The sequence below is a fragment of the Orcinus orca genome, chromosome 2 (genome assembly GCF_937001465.1).
Source record: "Orcinus orca chromosome 2, mOrcOrc1.1, whole genome shotgun sequence".
Classification (NCBI taxonomy): domain Eukaryota; kingdom Metazoa; phylum Chordata; class Mammalia; order Artiodactyla; family Delphinidae; genus Orcinus; species Orcinus orca.
This window is the reverse complement of record NC_064560.1, coordinates 160871568-160893148: the sequence shown is the minus strand read 5'-3', so window position 1 is coordinate 160893148 and position 21581 is coordinate 160871568. Positions and strand designations below refer to the sequence as shown.

Here is a 21581-nt window from a genome sequence, read left to right as displayed (position 1 = left end):
AATCTCTTCCACGTCTAATCCCATTTTGACACCTGCTTCTCAGACAACCCATGCTAACACAAGTTGTTATTGGGACATCCATTTAGAGATGCCTAGCTGACGGTAGCAAATATAAGTCAAGAGCTTTAGAGAGGTTATATCAATTAGAGTGCAAGTAATAGAAAACCCAGCTCAAACTGGCTTAAATGATAAAAAAAATTCATAATCTTGTAATCTCACTCAAAAGGGAGTCCGTAGGGACAGTAATTTCTAGGAATGGTATGGACAGGGTTCTCCATTTCTCCCAGACTCTTTTGGTTCTTCTCAATTTTGCATATGGACTTTGTCCTCAGGTGATGGTATTAATCAAAAGATAGCTCTTCTTCCAGCCTCAGCTCAAATGTCTCATATTCTGTGGAGGCTTACTCAGTCAAGCCGGTTGGATGCCATTTCTCTTCCTTTCAGACTTCAGTGTCTTGGTTCAGGCTGATATGACAAAAATACTGTAGACTGAGTGGTTTAAGCAACAAACATTTATTTCTCACAATTCTGAAGACTGGGAAGTCCAAGATCAAAGCACTGGAAGATCCACTGTCTGATGAGAGCTTGCTTCCTGGCTTACATACAGCCACCTTCTCACTACACCCTCACTTGGCCTAGAGAGACATCAACTCTCTTGTGTCCGTTCTTATAAGGTCACTAATCCCATTCATGAGAGCTTCACCCTGATGACCTAATTGCCTCCCAAAGACCCCAAATACAATCACATAGGGGATTAGGACTTCAACATATGAATTTTGGGAGACACAAATATTCAGTCCAACACTTGAATCTATTTGGTACTATTTCAAGGTTAATGGTTTCCATGGCTGCCTCCTTCTAGACTGGAAGGGAAAGTAGAGACCATATTATATTGAACTTTTATCCCTATTTTAATGCTTTGCCCTATAGTTGGTGTTTAGCAAGTATTTATCCAATTAAATTTACTGTTGTTTCTTTGGATAGAGAAATGGAATTTGTGTTTGAATTCAGTTAACATTTCAAAATAATCTAGAAAAGGAGGTACATGAGAAAGCTTGACTTTCATTCATTGCATTTAGTCTCATTAGATAGTTGAACAATGTGCTGATGTGGATAAACTGCAAGAAGATGGAATGAGGATGTGGACAGATGGGTGAAATATAAGAGTTGAAATTTGGGAATGATGCATATGGCTAATGAGTTCCAAGCTATGATTTCCAACATAGGAAAGGATTTAGGAGTCCATCTGGATTATTTCTTGAAGGTTTTGACCTAATATGTTGCCTCAGTCAAAAAAAACAAACAGACAAAAGTAGAAAGAAATACAATCATAAATATATAGAGATGAAAGGTAAGAACAAATCCTCATACTCAAAATCAGAAATAAAATAGAAAACATTATCCTACCAGTGAACAAACTCCTGTTTGAATTTTGAATGATGAATCTCAAATAAAGAGCTAGAAAAGACTATAAATGCTGCTGTGAGGTAATCAAGAGAATAAAAGAATTGCTTAGTGAAGATAGATTGACAACCCAGATCTTGGGTGCAGAAAAACAGTCTGAGAGAAAATATAATCAAGCAAGAGGCACAGCTTAAGATAAAAACAGGGGACTTCCCCGGTGGTGCAGTGGTTAAGAATCTTCCTGTCAATGCAGGGGACACAGGTTTGAGCCCCTGGTCCAGGGAGATCCCACATGCCACAGAGCTTCTAAGCCCGTGTGCCACAACTACTGAACCCGTGAGCCCACAGCCTGTGCTCTGCAACAAGAGAAGCTGCCGCAAAGAGAAGCCTGCACACTGCAGTGAAGAGTAGCCCCTGCTCACTGCAACTAGAGACAGCCCATGTGCAGCAACGAAGACCCAACGCAGCCAAAAATAAATAAATAAAATAAATAAGTTTATATATATTTTAAAAAAAGATAAAAACAGAGTCTTTCTATCAAATTCCAAAATTCAAAAATTTGGGGGCACACTTAATATTGACAAAGCAATTTTAAAAGAAGAAGAAACAACCTTTTTTAACAGGCAGTTTTTAAATTCAGTACTCCAAGAGGTGATATGAATTAAGAGTTGTATTAAATTCAGGGCTATTCAGTTCATACCAAGTTATAAAAATTGGGCTGGTTTAAAAACACACAGAAGTATTTTGAGGTTGATGTTGGGGGGAATCATCATGCCCTTCTGCTAACTACCTTTTATGCCATGGATGGACCTGTTGCTTAAAATGAGAATTTTTCAGTGATCAGTAGCCACCTGCTCTTCTTGAGGGACTGTGAGTGGATCCAAAATTATGAGTCCACTGGTTTTCAGTTTTATATGTGTCTAAGAAACTATTCACACATAACCCACTATTATAGACAAATTGTTTCCCCACCCCCAAATTCATATGTTAAAGCCCTAACCCCCAATGTGACTGCATTTGAAGATAGGGCCTTTAAGGGGATAATTAAGGTTAAATGAGGTCATAAGGATATAGCCCTAATCGGATAGGACTGGTGTTCTTATAAGAAGAGGGAGAGACACCAGACTACCATGTGAGGACACATCAAGAAAGCACTGTCTGCAAGCTGAGGAGAGAGACCTCACCAGGCACCAATCCTGCCGGAACCTTGATCTTGGACTTCCAGCCTCCAGTACTGTGAGAAAATAAAGTTCTGTTGTTTAAGGCACCCAATCTGTGGTATTTTGTTATGGCAGCCTGAACAGACTGATATACTCACTAAGTGAGACACTAAAATTAAGTGAAATAATAAAATTTGGAGTCCAAAACCAAAAAGTAGTATATTATCCAGGTTATATATATGTAGTCTATATATATATATATATATATATATATATATATATATATATATATATATACACACAGACGTAGCATGCGCTAGGCACTGTTCTATGTACTTTACATATAAACACCCTTTTAATCTTTACAATTACATAAGGCTGGTGCTATTATTAACTCCATTTTACAGATGATGAAATTGAGACCCCCCCCCAGTTAATAATTTGCCTAATGACACAGACTGGGTTTCGGACTGACTCCAGACTGTGCTTCTAATCACTGAATATAGTATAGAACAGTGCTGTTCAATAGAAATATGATGTGAACCATGTATGTAATTAAAATTTTTCGAGGAGCCACATTCTAAAAAGTAATGAGAAACAGGTAAAATTAATTTTAATGATATCTTTCATTTAACACAATATATCCAAAATATCATTTCAATGTATACTTAATATAAATAATTATTAATGATATATTTTAATTCTCTCTTTACTACTTAAGTCTTCAAAATCCAGTGTGTATTTTAAACTTACAGCACATCTCAAAATTTATATTATATTTTAAGTACTCAATAGCCACTGTATTGGGCAGCACATGAAAAAAGGTATTATAGCTTAGAAAGAACCCCGAACAAGGTCCTTCAAAGCTCCTACTTTATATATGCACACATATTTGGAATTCTTCCAGTTTTTCAGAAGGAAGTTTTCTTATCACAGTATTCCATTAGTGTTGTCTTGAGTTGGTTGTGGTTTTAAATTGCTCCTATTGGAGTATGAATGAAAATATAGAATTGCTGTTATTTTTTCTTGTAAATTTATGTGTGGTTGAAATTTTGTTATTATCAAGTTCTTTTTTCCCTAGAAAGTGGGAACAGGTCGAGTAGAAGGACTTCCTGGCCCTTTCCCCACCTAAATAGGTTATATAGTTAGAAAAAAAGAAAAACTACTGGGGTAGATGGATTATTGGCCTGACGTGGACCAGCACTGTTTTATTTTATTTTTTTATAACAAGTAAGACACAGTTGTGAGATATGGTTAAAGGAGCTTCTATGATGGTGAAATAGAGTGATGCTAACCAGTTTACATAAATCCTTTATGTTGAGCGCAGTAGAACTGTAGGCCTTCTCGTTACCTTACCATACAGGTATGTATGGTTTAGAAGTGTTTCTGAAGGGGTCTTTTCTCTAACATTAGCCTAACTCCAGTGTTATAGAGAAGTGGTTATTTTTAAACCAAGTAAAAAAAGAGCTTCACCATGTTACAACGGCCACATCCCTTCAAGACTCTTAAAAAAAATGATTTTAGATTATCTCCTTCTGTTTCCCTATATACACATTTATTGCCTCTAGATTCCAAGGATAAGTGGATAAATGTGATGGTTCACATTTGCCCTGTAACTAGTTAGAATTGGTTCTCTAAGGCAAATATTTCTCCTCCTTTGCTTTAGCTTTACCAAATGATCTGAGCTGAAGCAATCTTTTAAAATGGCCACGATGCACTCAGTGTTTTCAAAAGCAAAGCACTGTAACCATTTAGATCTATCGTCATTATTACAATGCATCCAGTAGCTCTTCTTGTAGAATTAATGCATGGAGCTTCCATTAAGTGTTCTCAGAATCTGCTTGTAAATAGGCCAATCTATTGTTCTCTTGACTAAGTATTCATATGTGAGTTGAAAAATATTCAGAGACATCCCCAAGCAGGGAGGAAAAACCCCACAAATGTCAGGTTTGATAAGAAAGAGTTTCTCTCTAAAGGGTTCTTAGGAGGTTCAGGGGGGTTCCCAAGGGACGGTAGAATAAATAAGCTATCAGGAAAGCAGCTAGGAGTCTGGAGATCTGATAGTAGCCCTCAAAACCCCCAAATGGTTGTCAACTTAGAAAATCCATGGAGAATAAAAGATTAAGAAAAATACGCTGATTAGACTAATAAAAAATAACAGAAAATATTATAGCAATCTTCAGATATATGAGCTGTGCCTTAGGCAAGAAGCCTGGGTGCAAGTGAAAGAAGACGAATTCAAACTAGTTTAAGTGAAAAAGAGATTTTTAACCTGTTTACATAACTGAGGAATATCCGAGGAACATCTGCCTGTGGGTATACCTGGATCTGGGGTCTCAAGCAATGCTTTCTTGATTCTGTTTCCTTACCTGTCTCTCCTTTCTCCTCCTTTCTGCTTAGTTTCTTGCTTTTCCATTGTATGTGGCATTCCCCCCAAGGCAGAAAGATGGCCTCTGGCAATGCAGGTGTCATTGCTCTACAGCTTGGGCTCCAAAGGGAGAGAGAAAACTGTCCCTTGGCCTCCAGTTTGGAAAATTTCATGAATATTGATTGCTCTGGGTTGATTACTTGCCAGACTGGCCGCTTGGACAAATCACTGTTTCCAGGGGGCTGTAGTCCTGCGATCAGCTCAGCCTGGCTTATAGGCCTGCCCTTCCGTGGTGTGATGGGGATGAAAGACACTGTGATTAGCAGCTCCACCAAATCCACTTGGAGATTTCATTAAAGTAGCTTCCAGTTCAGTAGGTTTGAGTTGGGGGGCTGAGATTCCGTACTTATAGCAAGCTTCAGGGGCCACCCTTCTTGAGTAGCACTAATCTAGAAGACATTTGTCAATTGGGTATAATTCTATAGCATCTGGTCAGAAGAAAACTGGAGAAGGCTATGTGTGTGAGATTGAGTTTGAACGTTTTAGATTTAATTACTTGAATTATTCCTTAATGGGAGCACTATTATCCAAATTTTGATGTTCCTTTAGGCCATAGAATTTTGTCATTTGCTAAATGCTCTTGACTCGTAGGAGAGCAATGACTAGAGCACTTACTTTGAACATAGTTTTGAGAAATACAAAAGTAAGATACAAATGGAATATGTTGTTCTCCTTAAGACATGAAGTAATTTGAGAAAGAGAAGGCTATGGGGCTAGGGCTGGGACTGTGGTGTACAGTTGGGATGACACACTCACAGGGCAAGGCTGGAGCTAAGAGGATACTTTGCTGTGGGCAGTGCGAAGAAGTCCAGGTAGGCAGAGAATGGCTTATAGGTACTCAGCATCAGAGAGAATTGACCAGTAACAGGGCTCCATCTCCAGGACTGGGGTTCAAGGGACAGTATTCAAATAAAATGGGTGGGGGTGGGGAATGAGAATAAAGGCTGGCATGGGGAGGTAAAGATCAAGGTAAAGTATAGAAACTGGGAGATTGGGCAAATTATTATTATTTTTTCTTTCTTTCCGGTATGTGGGCTTCTCACTGTCGTGGCCTCTCCCGTTGTGGAGCACAGGCTCTGGACGCGCAGGCTCAGCGGCCATGGCTCACGGGCCTAGCCGCTCCGCGGCATGTGGGATCTTCCCGGACCGGGGCACGAACCCGTGTTCCCTGCATCGGCAGGCGGACTCTCAACCACTGCGCCACCAGGGAAGCCCTGGGCAAATTATTGAGATAAGCATTTAAGATACTAGAAAGGGAAAGGCAAGGGCTTAATTTTAGAAGCACAATCAAACTCCAGGTACCAAATCTGAGGTATGAGATGGAAAACAAGCTGGCTTGATGTCTATTCCGTTAGTGCTGAACCAGAGCTCTTCAGAGCCTATGGTGGAGAGAGTAAAAGTCTTGGAGCTGAAGGGAGTGGACGCAATAGGGCCATGAGTCTCGATAAAATTTTCAGGTTTGAAGTCCCACAAGTACCAGGAGTCGCAGGTGTGAAGGAGGGATGTATGGATAGGAAATCACACAAGTTATTACAACTGGAAAGTGTTCTATGGCTTTTATGGATAGCTCTTTATCGTGATTTTACAGTTATTGAGTCTAGTCATTGTTGATTAATTCACTAGTTGAGAAAGAACTGTGTCTGTTCACTGGAGTGGTAGTGACAGTAGGTAGATAAACAGATTTGTAACCCAAAGCCTATATGACTGCCCAGAGGTCCTACAAAGAGGAGGAGTCAGTTCAGACAGTTTTTTGAATCTGAGATACTTTAAGTGTAATATTTCCTCTTGGCCCTTTGGTTAGCTGCGAAGGAAACTACCTAAGTTACAAATCAAAAGCCTTACTACTTTTTACTTCTTTGGATTTATTTCTTAAAAGAATAAGGTGTTGGATCAAAAGGAGAAACCTGGTTGGTTATCTACCCAAAGTATTATGCATATAACCAGAGATGAAATATATTTGTCTTCAAAATTCAGAAATTTCTATACCAAAAATATGCAGAGCAAGGAAATTCTCCAACAATATAAAGGAAAGTGTGAGGAATTTAGATTCCATGGGGATACTTGTTTTCTTCTCTAATTCCACCTTCAAAAGGTCTGCCATTGCTTTCACTCTGCACATATTCACCCCTTCTCTCTAGTCATACTATGTGTGGAAGTGAGCTCCCTTGGGAAGCCTTTGGAACTTGCTTGGAGATGGGGAGGGTCCCCAGAACTTCCCTCGAAGCCTGACTCTACATAATGAGGGGGAAAAAGAATCAAGAATAGTCTTTATTGCTCTATTTTACTCTCCATATAAAATAGTCATGGGTCTTTGATTTCCTTAGGATAACTGCTAAACGCCTTTTGTAGAAGGAAGAGAACAAAAGAATCTTTGCAGAAGACAATAGCAGTCATGCAAGTTTTAGAAGTAATTCAGAGATTCAAAGGCAACAGTATGTTATGTTTTGTGGCAGAGATTCAAGAGTAAGAAACGGATTTTTTTAAAAACGTGGATTAGGGAATGCCACGTTAATGAGTAGATGCAAGTTAAAAACAGTAAGCCCATGGTGATTCATGGTGAGTCAGCTAAGGTAATTTGGTAATCCTAACACAGGATGTTCTTTGATGTCTCTTTCAGTTCGGGGTTTTTCATTTGTTTGTTTTGACTTTTTCTTTTTCTTTTTTTTCATCGGGGAGGAGGAGGGAGAGAGGAAATTCATTTAGGTGAATTAAAATTATGCAAAATCACTTTTCTTGGCTTTTGCAGTTTGATTTAACAAATAAATAAGCACATGTCTATTTGACACCCTTACCTGGAAGCACAAATGTGCTGGAGCCTCTCTATCATGAAGAATGTATTGACTCCAGAAAAGGTGATGATATTTTTTTACTTTTTATTTTGTAATAATTTTAGACATAGAAAATTTGAAGAAAATAGTACAAAGATGTCACATATATGCTTCATCGAGCTTCCCCTAATGTTAATTATTTACATAACTATTAATTAACAGTTAAATATGATGTTAACTATTTCCATCGTATGATGGAAGAACCAGGAAATTACTGTTATCTAAATTATTGACCTTATTGAAAGTTTACCAGTTTTCCCCCAATGTCCTAATTTTCTGTTTCAGTATCCAGTCTAGGATCCCACATTGCATTTGGTCTCTGACAATCTGTGACATTCTTTAGTCTTTCATAACCTTGGCACTTTTTTTTTTTAATTTATTTTTGGCTGTGTTGGGTCTTTTTTGCTGCGCAAGGGCTTTCTCTAGCTGTGGCACATGGGCTTCTCATTGTGGTGGCTTCTCTTGTTGTGCAGCATGGGCTCTAGGCACACAGGCTTCAGTAGTTGTGGCACGTGGGCTCAGTAGTTGTGGCTCACGGGCCCTAGAGCGCAGGTTCAGTGGTTTTGGTGCACGGGCTTAGTTGCTCTGCGACATGTGGGATCTTCGCGGACCAGGGCTCAAACCCGTGTCCCCTGCACTGGAAGGCAGATTCTTAACCACTCCGCCACCAGGGAAGCCCAACCTTCGCACTTTTGAAGAGTACTGTTTAGTTTGTAGAGTATCTCTCAATTTGGGTTTGTCTAGTGTTTTCTCATGATGGGGTTATACATTTTTGGCAATGATAATATACAAGTCATCTTATGTCCTTCTCAGGGCATCATGACAGAGGTACATGATGTTGATTTGTCTCATTATTGGTGATGTTAACTTTGATCACTTGTTTAAGTTGGTCATGTTGGGTTTCTTCACTGAAAAGTTCCCATTTTCCCTTTTGTAATTGATAACTATCTTGGTTATTTTGAGAGTAGGCTAATACCCTGTTTCTCCTAAAAGTTTTGCCCATTGATTTTTGCCTCCATAGGTGGATCTTGTCTGCAATAAATATGCAGTATAAATAATAAATACTGCAGTATTTGCCTAATAAGGTCTTTGTATTTCTTATTATCTCTACATTTGTTAATTAGAATTCTTCTATAAGGAAGAGCTGCCCTCTCTTCTCCATTTATTTATTTACTCAGTTATTTATATTGGTATGGACTCATGGATATTTATTTTATGGTTTATAATCTAATACTATCATTATTTTATTTAGTTGCTCAAGTTCTTCCACATTTGGCCATTGTAGGGTGCCTTTGGGTTGGCTCCTGCATCCTTTGACTTGCCCCATCCTTTTTTGAAAACTTCCTTGTTTTCTGGTACCACAAGATTACCCAGGTTCATCCTGCCCCAGCCCTGGAATCAACCACTTCGCTAAGAAGTCCTGATTCCTTCTATTGGCTTTGTCCTGCACTGCTCTGCCTGGGTGGGTAGCCTTTTGGATATGATGTTCTCCTATACTCAGTTTCTTTCTCTGACTTTGGACTTGGAAGGCCAATCCCTAGACATAAACTGTCCTGAGAAATAGCTAATGAACCTCTTCTGGTGCTTTCATTGTGCCTCTATGTTCCCCTCTGAACTATGGATTTTTTTTCTCCTTTGGCTCTCGGTATCTCCTAGGGACCTTTTGCTACTGTTTTATCTAGTCTGGGACCCATGGATCCCAATATTGGAACTTACTGTTTTATTTACTGTACTGACTGACCCTGACACCTCCCAAACCACATCTCACTAGGTGGCATAGTTGAATGCTATGGAGGACTAAACTCATCAGCTACCTTTAACTGTGCTGATTAGACTGAGAGGTGGGGTAGGGTAAACTTGTTCTTCTCTCTGGGCTTTTTGGGGAGAGTGTAGCTTGAATTCTTAGTGGTAGAGATGTCAACGAACTCCCAGTGAATGGATGGTCCCAGCGGGTAGAGCCAGGCCAGGAGCCCTACAAAAACCCTAAGCAACGGCCCAGTCCATGGGCTCTGATAATAGTCACTTCTAGTAGCAACTGTATTTCCTTCCTCATACTTCTTTTCTGTTATTCTCTAGCCCTTAAGTACAATTTTATTCAGAAGTTGTGGCTTCACATTAGCTGTGCTTCAGGGATTTTAGTGGCGTGTCTATCCTACATAGATGGAGATGCAAAAGGGAGAACAATACCCTCTTCCTTGAATCCAGGGAGGAAGTTACAGTGGGGTGGGGGGATCATAACTGGGAACAGCTGTGCCGGTGGAGTGGCAGTTTCATGTGGTAGTAGGAGGTGGCCATAGCAGAAAAACAACAGCACACCTGTAACACAATCTGGAGAACTTTCCAGTAGTTTCTTTCAATTGAGTCAGCAGGGTCCATTGTAACTTCCAGATTTAGTGGGAGTATGAGCTGTGACCTTATTTTGTAGTTATATGTTGTTAAAGCCTGGAAATTTGGGATAGATCTATTAAAGTTTATCTTGATAGCTTTCCCCCAATGATCCAGTAAGATCATCTTGAATTTTGTTTTTATCATCCATCATATTAATTATTGTTTTTGGTTATAATTCTGTTCATTTCAAAAACATGACTTTTTTTTTTAACCTTAATTCAAGTGCAGAATAAAAATGTTGACTTAGGATGGTGACTTGTGGCAGGCACTATGGTCCTCCCTGCAGTTAGAGAACTATGGCTCAATCTATGGTTTCTAAAATCTACCCTTTTTCCTCTTTCTGAGATAAGGAGATTATCTTCCCATTCTAGGATTCTGGCACCTCTCCCATTGTCCACTGATTCTCTAAGATTTCTTGATTCTGAGACCACCTCAGCAAGTTCCTTCGGGGTCCATGAATGTAATTCATTAAGATGTAGAAATATGAAGTCATTTAATGTGGCTAAGTGCTCCTTTCTGATCTCTACCTATTGGTCATTTACTAATAATTAGTTAAGCTGTTAAAAGATGGAGAGAATTTTAGTGTGGGTAGAAACTTTAAAGTGCCTTGTACCACACTATATGCCCAATACCTGTTGAACGATTAGATGGATGATTATAGGATGACTGAATGAGTGAATGAATTTCTGACCAGATTGCGTATCTATAATAGTGTTAGTGATACCACTGGGTGTTAACAGGGAAAGTACTTCCTCACTAGAGGAATGGGATTTCTGATTTATACAAGTTAAGATAAGTTTACTAGTTAAGATATGATAAATCAAATACCACACCGCTTCCTTTAGCTAATAGGAATGTTATTTAGCTAATTTTAAATTAGCATCTGGGTATATTGTGTGTCAAAAGATCTGACTTTTAAACTAGCGAAATAAGATTAAGACCTTTTTTTTTCTGTCCATAAACCTACTTAACTTTATTGCTTATTAGCATTATCCATCACAGTGGTTTATGTGATTTCCTTTAGGTCACAGAATCTTTCAAGATATGGGGATCCATGATTAAAAGCAAAATACAAGGAGTCCTTGGATAAAGATTGGGGATGACGAGACAAAATCTCTAAGGTCCCTTTCAATCTAACATTTTATGTTTTACGTTTTAAAAATCAGCTTTATTGATGTATAACTTACATACAACTAAATTCACCTGTCTGAAAGTGTAAATTTTAATAGGTTTTAAGAACTTTTTTTTACTGGGAAGAGAAACACTAATTGGTAGATGGAGAATTTTGTGCTCTCTGGTTTTTTTTTTAACATCTTTATTGGAGTATAATTGCTTTACAATGGTGTGTTAGTTTCTGCTTTATAACAAAGTGAATCAGTTATACATATACATATGTTCCCATATCTCTTTCCTCTTGCATCTCCCTCTCTTCCAACCTCCCTATCCCACCCCTCTAGGTGGTCACAAACCACCGAGCTGATCTCCCTGTGCTATGTGGCTGCTTCCCACTAGCTATCTCTGTTATCTTTTATTTTTTTGTGTGAAACAATTTTATTTGAACATTTTGTATTTAGCTTCAACATTGGTATCATTATCATCACCAGGGCTGTTTACTCCATTTATTGAGACCTCTAACAGAGTTGTCCAGAGCACATCATCTTCATTTCTATATAAATTATTTGATCTGTTGCACTTTTTAAACCAAAGGATGGTGCTAGCACTTCATGCATATTACATTAGGAAAGAAGGTTCTTCCTTTCATGTTGTAGGTGAATGATCGCTATAACAAAACCACTTTATTTAGAGTTTATTTTATTCATTTAGTTTGAATTATCCTTGAATAAACAATGAATCACCTGGTTAGAAAAAGTATACAGTGAAAAGTCTCCCTCTTATCTGTGAACCCCATCTGCTCAGTTGCTCCCCCAAATTTGAAATCACTTTACAGTTTCTTGTGTATCATCCAAGAGTTTATTTATTCATATATGAATAAATATAAATTTAGGTCTCACTTACGCATCTTTTAAAAAACACTGGCACCGTTTAACATTCACCATTTTCCCCTGGAAATCAGTGAGCCATTTTTTCTTTTATTTTTCTTTTGGAAAAAAGTACTTTTTATTATTTTTAGAACTTATTATTCAGACTGAAATTTCCTGAAATGAAACATAGAGATTCCATATATCCCTTTGTTATGTTCATTCATCTGTTTAATTCATCCCTTCAACAAAAATCTACTGATTTTCTTCTGTGTCAAAAGATCCTGTACTCAGTTCTCAGGATTCAAAGATTATGGATCTTGTCTTTGAAGAACATATAGTATAGTAGGAGCTATAAGACATAAAGCTAAATAACCATGAGAGACATATGAAATGCCACAGCAGTTCAGAAAAGGAAGAGATTAGCCAAATCCTATGGATCAAGGAAGGCTCTGGGAAGAAAATGACCTTTGAGCTGAGCCATGAAATTTTGAGTCTATGTACCTGTGGAGATGGGCTGAGAGAAAAGGAAGAACAAAAAGAACGATATTGGGTCATTTGTAGAGATGTGGATGGACCTAGAGTCTCTCATACAGAGTGAAGTTAGTCAGAAAGAGAAAAACAAATATCATATATTAATGCATATATGTGAAATCTAGAAAAATGGTACGGATGAACCTATTTGCCAGGCAGGAATAAAGACACAGGTGTAGAGAACGCACGTGTGGAAACAGGGCGGGGGGAAGGGGGGATGAATTGGGAGATTGTGATTGACGTATATACACCACCATGTGTAAAACAGATAGCTAGTGGGAACCTGCTGTACAGTGCAGGGAGCTCAGCTCAGTGCTCTGTGGTGACCTAGATGGGTGGGATGGAGGGGGTTGGGAGGGAGGCCCAAGAGGGAGGGGATATATGTATACATATAGCTGATTCACTTTGTCGTACAGCAGAAACTAACACAACATTGTAAAGCAACTATACCCCAATTAAAAAAAAAAGTGACAGGAACTTAAAGAAAGAAAAAGTAGGGAGGTAACGTATTAGCTTCTGTAAACAAAACTAGAAAAGACAAGGCTGGAGCTAGCATCAGTGTCAACAGCATACAAAGACTTTATTAAGTTAGGCTTTTCTGTCTCTCCTCCCTCCATAGTGCTTCTTCTCCTGGAGGCTCCTTCTTGTAACAGGTGGTATGGTTGCCAATAACTTTGGCACCATATCCTTACTGGTCTCAATCCAAGAGTAAAGAGACTGTTGCCCCTTTGCTTCCAATTCAGAAATTTTGGGAAAGAACTTGTCCAACTTGGTGATTATACCCCACTGTGAGTTGGGGAGGGAGGTCCTGTGTTTGGCAGCCCCAATAGAAACACGTCGAATTGGGGAGCAGTGCTCTAAGAGTGCTGCTACCAGAGGAAGGTAGGAAGGGTGCAGGGCAGGTACAAAGCATGGAGGCTCATTTACCTCTCTAGCATGAGCAAAGGCATGAAGGCAGAAAAATTACAGGCTGTGCTTTGAGTATGGTGAGAAGTTCAGTTAATGTTTCAGAAGCTAGACTGAGACCAGTATGAGGGAAGTGAGGCATCTCTGGTGCAAAATTTAAGGAGATACTAGCTCTCAGATGCCAATCCTGAACTTGTAAAACTCTGAGTGAGTGCCTTCTTAAATTTTGTACTTTAGGCAGGTTGCTTTCCTCAACCTAATCCTGGCCCTGTTTAGAAGGAAGGGATGCTCAATAGTGTTGAAAATCAACAGGCTGAGTTGTTTGAGGACCAAGTAGAGTGACCTTTGAGGGAACAGTTTTGATGGAATGGTGCAAGTAAAAGCCAGACTGCAGGAGATTGAGGTATAGTCTTAAAAATGGAGGCAAAGAATGTAGACTACTCTCTCATGAAGTTTGGTGGTGAAGGGAATGATAAGGAAGGAAGTGCAACTTGAGGGGAAAGCTGGGGAACCAACAAGTTTATTTTCATTTTATTTTTGATATTGGCAGTATCTGACCCCCAAATCAGTCATCTGCTTCCATGGAATGACTTGAAGTGTTCCTGGCTCTCTTCCAACCAAAACTAATTTTCTACTGGCCTATGAGTGATGTCTGAATTGCTACCATTAGTGATTTGGGGTTATTAAATTAAAGGATTATCTCCTAGCAGTTAGTAAGTACCCTCCCAGGCCCCCATCTGTAAGTAATTCATTAAGCTTTTAGCAGCTATTTGTGTGTTGATGTGAATTGGTTTATCTGATTTTTTGGTGACAACTAAAAATAGATTTTGATAAAGGGAGAGTGAAGAACACTGAAGAGTTTTTGACAGTTTGGGATGCAGCACCTGTAAAAAGGCAAGGTGAAGACACCCCCAAAAGGAAAGGTAACCAGGTTCTAAGGGGTAACCTGTCTACCTCAATTCTACCCAAGGTCAGCTTTCCATTTGCAATCTTAAGCTCTCCCTTCCTCCATCAATGGATCATTTTTAAAGACAGCTTTTGAGTAGAACCTTGTCAAAACTTTCTTGGAAAATACAATTTTGTCCCAGGTAATAGAAAAGAATACTGAACTTGGAGTCAGAAAACCTCTTTTTGTCAAACTCTCACTGGGCATGTGCAGAGGCAGAATTACCTTGAAGCAAATGATGCTTGGGTTTCAAGATACCTCACCTGCACATGCCCCTTTCAAGGCCCTGGGAGGGATTCTAGCAATCTGTTCCCATGATCATGCATTTAAAAAAAATTAGCAAAATAAGATGATGTAACTACAATAGACCACAGTCTCTTTCCACTCTTATTTTCTCTTTGTCACATTTCCCCTAAGTTCTGGGTGGCACCTGAGTAATTACAGTCATCTTTGTGATCCAGTAGCTAAAGGGAAGTTGAGTTGGAGATGCAGGTAGTTTGGATTTAGTAGTATAAATTGTTATGGTTTGCTGTCACTTCTGTGTATTGCTAGGTTATTGCTAGCTGCTTCAGTGCAAGGATGTCTTGCAGGAATATTCCTGCTGCCCACTGTGCTGCTTTATGTGTCACAACATGAATGTTTAAGGCCTTTGATCACAAAATGGTTAATGAGTGTTACCAATGCAAAGATTATTTAAGGTGGGTCACTGTTCAAGGAAACTTGAAATATCATGAAACCTTACTGCTTATATATGACAGAAACTTTATAGAGGCCTTCCCAAATTTAATACCAAATTGTATATGGCATTACCAATCATGAGCTATGAAGCTGCAAGAAACCTTTCTAAACCATAAATAATAAAAAAACATTGAAATCAACCCACATTACAGGAAAGACTGAATTATCTTTCTATTTGAGATTGTACTATAAAATTGTTGTCATATAAAGAAGGAAACAGGGACTTCCCTGGTGGCGCAGTGGTTAAGAATCCGCCTGCTAATGCAGGAGACACAGGTTCGGGCTGTGGTCTGGGAAGATCCCCCATGCCGCGGAGCAACTAAGCCCGTGCACCACAACAACTGAACCTGTGCTCTAGAGCCCGTGAGCCACAACTTCTGAGCCTCCGTCCTACAACTATTGAAGCCTGTGCGCCTAGAGCCCGTGCTCCGCAACAAGAGAAGCCACCGCAGTGAGAAGCCTGCACACCGCACCAAAGAGTAGCCCCCACTCACCGCAACTAGAGAAAGCCTGCACATAGCAACAAAGACCCAATGCAGCCAAAAATAACTAAATAAATAAACTGTTAAAAAATCATTTAAAAAAAAGAGAAGCAATCAAAGAACATAACAGAGGAAAAAAAGTAGGGAAAAACTATTCTAGAGGTTTATACAACAGTTAATTAATAAAATGATTTTGTTAGTGTTTGAATTTTGTGATGTTTGTTGTATTTGCCAGGTTTTAAAATTTTGTAATTGTTGTCACTTCTTATATCTGATTTTTTACTCACAATCTGGTATCCTTTATCTTAAAGAGTATCCTCCTCTCCAAACTGTGTTAATTTCAAGTTCTACAAAATCTGGATTCTTACCCCATCCTGTGACTTTGAGCAAGTAATGTGAGCCCCAGTTTTCTTATCTGGAAGGTGTGAATCACCATATCTGCTGACTTAACCATACAGGGTTCTTGTGAGGAAGTGAGATGATGCAGGTGAAAGAACTTTATTATTAGCTCTAAGAACCATACAAATGTAAATAAAGTGGGATCTCTGCTTCCTCCTCAAAGAAATGCACCTTGTCTTTTCTCCAAGAGATTATGTTATCTTTTCAGGATCAAACGTTACATTTGGGGTCATCCTGACTTGCAGGATGGGGCAGGATCTTTTGGAGAGTTTCACATAGATGACAAGCAGCCCCAAGCAGAGTAAAAAGCCTAGGAAAGAATGATGGTGTGTTAGCCTAAGCCCATTTATTACCACTGTTGGAAAACCAACATGCTAGGTTCTCCCTGCTGAGTGTGGTGAGCAGAGCTGCTTCTGATACTAAGGACAGCATTTAGCATTTAAATTCAACAATATTCCAAATATGTAGATGACATCTATTTAAAAAACAAATTTAAGGGGAGTTGTACAGCCTTTTTCTTTGCCCTGGCATTTAACTAGGAAAAATGGGAAAGGGGAAGTTCCATTCACTCAACACCTATTATATGTGTATTATTATGTATGGTTCTGTGCCAGGTGCTTTAAATACATTATCCCAGACACCTAGCACAGAACCATACATATAATAGGTGTTCAGTGAATTTATAGACAATTTCTCCGGATATTGTCAACCGCTTTTTGCAAAAGTAAAAACCAAGGCTTAAAGAATTGAGTGACTTGCCCACATTCACAGCGATTTGGTATTTTAAGCAAGGTGTGTTTGATTCTACCCTCCTCAGGTACCAGCTCATTGCTACATCCTGCTTACAGTCTAGTTTTCCTTTTCCTATTTGCTTGTCTGTTTTTTTTTTTTAATTATTTATTTATTTATTTTTGGCTGTGTTGGGTCTTCGTTTCTGTGCGAGGGCTTTCTCTAGTTGCGGCGAGCGGGGGCCACTCTTCATTGCGGTGCACGGGCCTCTCACTGTCGCGGCCTCTCTTGTTGCAGAGCACAAGCTCCAGACGCGCAGGCTCAGTAGTTGTGGCACACGGGCCTAGTTGCTCCACAGCATGTGGGATCTTCCCAGACCAGGGCTCGAACCCGTGTCCCCTACATTGGCAGGCAGATTCTCAACCACTGCGCTACCAGGGAAGCCCGCTTGTCTGTTTTAAATTGATGAATCCAGCTCAGTCACAATTACCTGCAAAAATAATTTTATAGATCAGATGTCTAGTATATACACATAGGTCTTTTGTTGAAATATATACTTTGTCATGAATTTATGGAAAATCAAGAATATATCCATAGCAATAGAATATGCTTTATATATATTTTTTGATGTGGACCATTTTTAAAGTCTTTATTGGATTTTTTTACAATATTGCTTCTGTTTTACATTTTGGTCTTTTGGCCATGAGGCATGTGGGATCTTAGCTCCCTGACCAGGGATCGAACCCGCACACCCTGCACTGGAAGGTGAAGTTTTAACCACTGGACCTCCAGGGAATCCCCTAGAATATGCTTTAAATGGTGCTTAATTTAAACATAAAATATGATTTAAATGGACAAATCTTTATTAGGAATTTTAAATACCTGAAAATGTTTGAGATGCACAATAAACTAGTTTACCACCAACCACGCTTTTCATATATCAATTTAATATGCACCACCTCACAACACTGTAAAGCAATTATACTCCAATAAAGATGTTAAAATATATATATATACAGAAAAAAAAATGCACCACCTGAACTCAGATATTTGATTTCATGCTAGAAAATTCAAGATTAATCTCTTCATCCAGGAAAAAAAAAAAAGGAAACCAACATTCTCAGGTTGCAGATTGACAGTACCAGGCTAAAATGGCTTTCCTCTTGGCAGCTTTATAAATATTTTATCAGAATTCAAAATTACACACAGTTCACTTGCTTCTTTCCATTAAATTTTAAAATTGAGATGAGTTTGGTAGCCAGTAGTTATTCACAGGGCTTTTGTGATTTATGATTTTAATGAAAACTCTGCCCCCTACCTCATCCCCCAGGTTAGCCTAAGCGTGGGGTGGAAATCAACACACTTTCAAAATTGGACACCTCGTCTGATTTGTGATTTTTTGTATTTACTTTTTAGTTTGTAGGTCAAAACTAAAATTGGGGAGGGAATGAGAGAGAGAGAGAGAGAGAAGAAGGGAGGTGTTATTTTGGAAGGTGAAACTTCTATCATCTTATCATAGACAAAAACTATTAGGAATTATATTCTACAGGGTTCAGAGAGTGTAACAGCTAGAATTTTCAAAACCTAAGGGAATGACTTGTACCTTTCTATTTGGGAAAATATGTTTGTGAGAAGATAATGTTCATGTTATGAACCCAAAACCACAGGATTCTGAAAAACTGTATGTCTAAAGGGAGAATCATCCCAGAGAACCTGAGAAGTAGGTACGAGCCATTAACCTGAGCTGGGAGGATTCAGGTGAACTTTGGGTCCCATCAACATAAGTCATCTTTGCTGTTCAAATGAGCACAGAGCTGCCAGAACTCCTCCATTAATTCAGAACACAGAGGGCTTCAAGGAAGATCCATTAATTCATTCAATTTAAAAATATTTATTGAGGGCTTCCCTGGTGGCGCAGTGGTTAAGAAGGAGCCTGCCGATGCAGGGGACACGGCCCAGCTCTGGTCGGGGAAGATCCCGCATGCCACGGAGCAACTAAGCCCGCGTGCCACAACTACTGAAGCCCGGGCACCTAGAGCCGGTGCTCTGCAACAATAGAAGCCACTGCGATGAGAAGCCAGCACACCGCAAGGAAGAGTAACCTACCACTCGCTGCAGCTAGAGAAAGCCCGCATAGCAACGAAGAGCCAACGCAGCCAAAAGAAAAAAGACACCTGTTTCACCTTTATTGCTCTGAAATCGTTTCTGGAACCAAGGACAGAAACCAAGTTTTATATATATATATATATATATATATATATATATATATATATATATATATATATATATATATGTATTGAGCACCTACTACTTAGGCGAGGCGCTGGGAATATACAGATGAGTAAGATTCAGTCCTTGCCCTTAAGGAGCTTACACTCTGGTGGGGGGGTGATGGGTGAGTCCAACATACAGATAAATAAATGCACAAATGTATTACGAACTTTAAAACAGACGTTTAGATAAGGTAGGGCGGCAGCATTAAAAAGGAAGTGGAAAAGTCGCTGTGGGGAGCCCAATGATTCTAGAAAGACTCCTTCGAGGAGGGGCAGGACTGATGGATTGACAGGTTAGCCATCGAGGTAGGGGGCGACGTTCTGGGCAGAGGAAACCACTGGGCAAGCGGAAATAGCTAGAAGAGAGGCACTGAGGCGTGAAACTGCTTGTTCTGCCCTGGGATCGGCCTTACACCCCTTTGTCTCCAGACAAGGAGTTCGATCCCTCACGGTAGGGTACGTCTAAAGAAGTTTGGGACTAGAAATCCTAGCAAGTAGGGCTGCTAGGCAGGATCTAGCCTGAGGAGATTTCTAAGAGCTGAAACGAAAGCGGCCAAGTTTGCAAAAGAAGGGGGCTCCGGTGGCGGCTTGCCAGAGTCTAATTGTGCGGTCGCGGACATTTGGTTCTCAGGGAGCCCTGCTCTGGGTCCCCGCCCCGACGGCTGACCCTGTGGATCTGCCAGGTGCGCAAATTCCGCTTCCTGAGCCTGGAGCCCCCCTGCTCTCCCGTCCCTGCTCGGAGACTAGCTCGGAGCCGCCGAGAGACGGCGGTGGCAAATTCTACTCTCCTCCCCGGCCACGCCAAGCTGCTCTCGGCGGCGTGTCCAGGTCCGACGCTCGCGGCCCGCCTGCGCAGGCCCCTTGCGCAGGGGCCCGACGCACGCGGCAGCAACTTGCGCAGGCCCAGACCCGCGCGACAGTCCTGCGGCGCTGGCCGCCTCCTCCCGCTCTAGGCTCACGAACCGCCGCGCTGTCAGAGGCTCGAGGGCGGGCGAGCGCCTCAGCTGCTGCCAGAGCGCACCTGTGGCTGTTTATCCCCTCACCTCTGTTTTTATTTAATTCTTCCCCACGCCCCCATTTTGAGAGGTTTCTTTCTTCGATCTGTATGTCAGGCAGTCTAACAATAGGAGTGGCTCGAGGCCTACACGTCTGAGAGCTCCCAGGGCGCCGGACGGAAAAGGTGGGTGTGTGGAGTTGTCACCTCACAGAGTCGCGATCCGGAGCCTGGAGGAAGGACCCACCTTCCCGGGTACTGCGGGCCCACTCTAGGCTTCTCCTGGGGAGCAAAGTTCGGGCTCCACTTCCTCGCTCCAGGCTGCCTCCCCTAGGAGACCCACGCGCCCACCGCTCCGGCCGCCATTTCCCACCAGGCCTCCAGGGGGCCTCCCCGCCGCGGCCTTCCAGTCGGCTGCTCCGGGCATGGGGGCGGCCGCGCGGCAGAGGGACGCGCCTCGGCGCCCGGGCCAGTGCGCGGACAATGACTCCTTCTCCCCTCGCTGCCTCCTCCTCCCGACACCACCCCCTCGCAGCCCCCAGGCAAACCTATTAGCCATTCAGACCGACAAAACCCCGCGGCCCCGCGCATTGTCCCGCGGAGCGCCCGGCCACCGTCATTAGCCCTGATTACGCTGAGCCGCCTGACAGCCCCGCGGGCCGCTCGGCGGACCACCCCCCCATTCACCGCCGACCCCCGGCCCCGCCTCACAATAGGAGCGGAAATCGTCGGCGCTCCCGCGTCCCGGATGAATAGAGCGACAAGCTGCTTCTCTTCTCCTCCCGCCCTATTCACTCTGTCGTTGGATACAATATTTTTTTTCCTTTTTGTTAAAATTGGGGAGAAGGAACGAGGTCAAGGAAGATTTTGCTTGAGCTCTTTGCCTGTCATTTGTTTAATGTAAACAAAGAACAAGTCTTCCCCCACCCCCAGCCTCTCATACCCTCCCTCCCAGATTTTTATAAACAAACTGGTGTTGGGAAAGGCGGCACAGGGAGTCGGGGTGGGATGGGGTACGAGGGCGACCGTGGAAGCCGAGTGGGTCATTAAAGTGGAGGACAGAGGAACTGCGGCATTTGGGGCGCAGGAGCTGTCGCGCTTTTGGTTTAACTGCCGGGTGGTTGAAATATTTATTACCCGTAAAGGAGCCCAAGCTGGGGCTGAGGGTTAAATCCTCACACTGGTCAGATCGGTTGAAATGTAAAAATGCAGCTTCTTTCTACTCTGCTGCAGTAACTGCTTTGGGGGAAATTGTTATAGGAAAAGAATTTTAAGAAAAGAAACCCATCATCATAAGTATTTCTCCAGATTCAGAAACCTTCAGCACTGCTAGTAACTGGAATTAAAAACAAAAACAACAACAACAACAAAGAACCCCTTTCTAGACCAGGAT

At 41.1% G+C, this 21581-nt stretch overlaps 1 long non-coding RNA gene across 1 annotated transcript in view; it reads right to left on the bottom strand.

Annotated features, from left to right (window-relative positions):
• Positions 1-17000: 17000 nt before the first annotated feature.
• The window catches only part of LOC125963580 (uncharacterized), a 102604-nt gene continuing 98023 nt past the window's right edge, over positions 17001-21581 (bottom strand). The window contains exon 3 of the long non-coding RNA XR_007475748.1: positions 17001-17016. This is a non-coding gene — a long non-coding RNA (uncharacterized LOC125963580). The remainder of the gene's footprint in view (positions 17017-21581) is intronic.